Source organism: Dromiciops gliroides, chromosome 3 (assembly GCF_019393635.1).
Source record: "Dromiciops gliroides isolate mDroGli1 chromosome 3, mDroGli1.pri, whole genome shotgun sequence".
Classification (NCBI taxonomy): Eukaryota; Metazoa; Chordata; class Mammalia; order Microbiotheria; family Microbiotheriidae; genus Dromiciops; species Dromiciops gliroides.
Genome location: NC_057863.1, coordinates 255,297,499 through 255,301,232, shown reverse-complemented (window position 1 = coordinate 255,301,232; position 3,734 = coordinate 255,297,499).

Genomic DNA, 3,734 nt, shown 5'->3' with positions numbered 1-3,734 from the left:
ACAGAAAGAGAACTGATGGCATTTGAATACAGATTGAAAGACATTTTTTTGGTAGTTACTTTATTGGAAACAAAAAAAAAGAATGATGAGCAGGATGCTATCAGAAAAACCTAGAAAGACCTACATGAAGTAATACAGAGTGAAATGTACTGTATACAAAAATAACAGCAACAGTGTAACATGATCTGCTGTGAATGACTTGGTTATTTTCAGCAATGTAATGATTCAAGATAACTCTGAAAGACATGTAAACTGCAATCCATCTACAGAAAAAGAACTGATGGTATCTGAAAACAGATTGAAGCATAATTTTTGTGATAGTTCCTTAATCTAAATTTTTGTTTTTGTCTGTTTTCTTTCATAATCTGGCTAATGTGGAGATGTTTTACATGACTACCCATGTAAAATTTACATTGATTTGCTTGAGTTCTTGGTGGGGGGGTGAAGGGAGGCAGGAAGAGAAGTTGGAACACAAAGTTTTTTAAATTAATGTCAAAATTGGTTTTTACATGTAATTTGGAAAAATTAAATTCTAAAAAAAAAAGACCAGCACAAATACAAACAAGATATATTTTTCTCTTTTTAATTCTCTGAGCAGTGAATGGAAGCAGTAAAATATTTCTGGAAACTGGACTGGGCAGTACCCCCAATAAAAATAATATATGATAAGTGTTTTTGGTTAAATATATTTGTTTGCACAGTACTTTCAAGATTAAGTTAAAGTGGGCAAAGTACAGATTAAAATGTGAAGGTGCTGAAGGCTAAGAAAACTTGTTTTTGCTATGGAGATCTGGAGATAAGTTAGGAAGGAAAAGTTTATTTTGCTATAGAGATTTGGAGATAAATTGGGAAGCTTAATGAATTCAGATTAGGCCTAGCCCACCTGCTCAAAAATTAGAAAATCCTGCTTTCTGATCTTTATAAGTAACCATTCAAGTCTGGACACACCCAAGCTCTCCCTCTCTCAACTGCCCAAACCAGCTTATGTAACTAGAAAGGGCAGTAAGAAAATCCTTTGTTCTTTTTCATGCTAATCAATTTTTCTCACAATTTCCTGCATTAATTTCAGAAGTTACTTGAAAGTGTTGTTTTAGGAGTGAATTAAAAGATGCTGCTGATGGAGTTAAGTGTCTTACAAAACTGAAGTCATTTCGATTTATTTCTCCAGGACAATATAACCAAACATCTATTGATCCATAAAGGCAATTCCTTTGTCTTATACTGTTTTGAATTCCCTTCAGGAATTCAAACAACAATGTAACTTCTCTAATATATCCTTTGCCACAAATTGTTCAAATCTTTCTGCAAAAATATCTCAAACAATTCTGAAATCTAGAGATGGTTATTTAATTTGAGTTAAAATGTTGTAATAGTGGACCACAATCTTATGAAGTTAATATGGATTTTTAAATAGGTCAATCATACAATATGCAGATTTTATTTAAAGGTGTTGAAACTATTCATACTCAAAGAAAAACATAAAAAACTTTTTAGTAAATATTAGATAAAAGTTACAATGGAAATAATAAAATTCTGAATGGAGATAACTCCTCACCATCATATCATGTTCATTGTGTCCAAAGTTAGCTTAGACATGGTACAACTAAACAGAGCTATATGAGGTATTTTCTGCCCTATTCACCCTGTTACAAATATCTAAGGCAAATACGCCCAATTTAGAAACTTACAAAGGCAGTCTAAACAGAACTAAGAAATAAGATCATGTAAAATTAATTTCAGGAGTAAAGTTAAGACAACTAATGGGGTTATGATGGCAATGCATATGCAGTAGTCTCATCCAAATTTATGAAATAATTGAGGATACAAATGTATTTGCAAATTCAACAATCCAATTCAACAAACATTTATTAAGTACCCACTATGTGCCAAGGTATGAGACTTCCACTCTGTCTGCACCTCCATATTCTCTCAGTTTAGGCTTCCTGCTTTTTATTCACTTTACTTTCTTTAGTTTTAACCTTGCAATTAACCATCACAACTGTACATTGTCCTCCATCCTTGACTTCCTTATCTGATCATACCATCAGTTTTTTCCTGCTGTCTAGATCCTGCCAACCATCTGCTTTCTCTTCAACTATTAGGCTGTTAATTGCCACTGAAGGAAATCATATACTACAAAGTTGTGTTATCTAATTTCAACTGGACTGATGGAATGAGGGAGGGTATTTTTAAAAATGAAAATCCATATCTAAGACACCACTAAAAACTGAAATGTTTACTGAGGACAGACTCAAAATTTCAAAAAGATAATTAATAATATACAGTAGCAAATTATTATAGTAATCTTAGGCTTGACAAATATAAAGATTTAAGTTTGGAGGATAAGAATTCATTATTTGGTTGGGAAAACTAGAAAATTATTTGGCAGAAATTAGGCATAGATCAATTTCTTATACCATTTACCAAGATAAGGTCAAAATGGACATGTCATGTAGACATAAAGGGAGACATCACAAGAAAATTAGAAGATCATGGAAAATATTACCTATCGGACTCATAGACAAGAGGGCAATTTATTAATAAACAAGAGATACAGAGCATTGTGAAATATAAATATATTGTTATATATTTATGTAATATATAAAATATATGGATATACACAAATATAAATGAATAATTTCAATTACATTAAATTTAAAAGGTTTTGTACAAATAAAACCAATATAGTCAAGATTAGAAAGAAGAGAGAAAATTGGTAGGGGGTATTTATAGGCAGTTTCTCAAATAAAGGTCATATCTCAAATTTATAAAGAACTTTGTCAAATTTATAAAAATTTGTCATTTTGTGGAGATAGAGCCAAGATGTTAGAGTAAAGGTGGTCACCTGTCTGATCTTTTTCCCAAATCTCTCCAAACACCTTTAAATAATGCCTCAAAACAAATTCTAGAGCAGCAGAACCCACAAAGGGATGTAAGGAAACCATTTTCCAGCCTAAGACAATTTAGAAGATCAGCAGGAAAGGTCTGTCACACCAAGATGAAAGTGAATCATAGTCCAGAGCAGACTGTGCCAGCAAAGACCTGGCCCCAGTCAACCAGGAGCAGGCCTTAGGGCAACTGAATCAGTGGCAGCTTCTGGACCTCTCAGCCTACAAATGGTAAGGGGGTCAGACAACTGATTAGATGGAGATCACAGGGCTCCCTTTGTTGGCATCAGGGCCAAAACTCTTGCATTGCTCATACTTGGATATGGGTCATAGTTCTGGGTCTCAGTCCTAGGACAAAAAGGAGCAGTAGAACACCAGAGTTTGCAGTGCACAGAAGCAGGGACCCTGGTCACATTTACAGGGCAGAAAAGAACGCTTTCCATTGCTCACAAGCCACTGCACAGTAGAGGAGAGTAGTCCCCTTAAATCATACCACCCTGGAAGAAATAAAAACTTATAGATCCCCAGAATTTCCTCTGAAAACAGCTGTACAAAAAACCTGAAACTTGGGAAGATGTCTCCTCCATTCTGACAGCATTGAGCTTGCAGAGAGTTAAAAGTCAAGAAATGGAATGGAAAATGAACAAACAGCAGAAAAAGATATTGACTATAGAAAGTTACTATGGTGACAAGGAAGATCAAAATATCCAGAAGATAACAAGTCAAAACTCTTATATCCAAAGCCTCAAAGAAAAATATGAATTGGCCATGGAAGAGCTCAGAAAGGATTTTTAAAATCAAGTAGGAGAGGTAGAGGAAAAAAGTGGGAAGAGAAATGAGTGATGC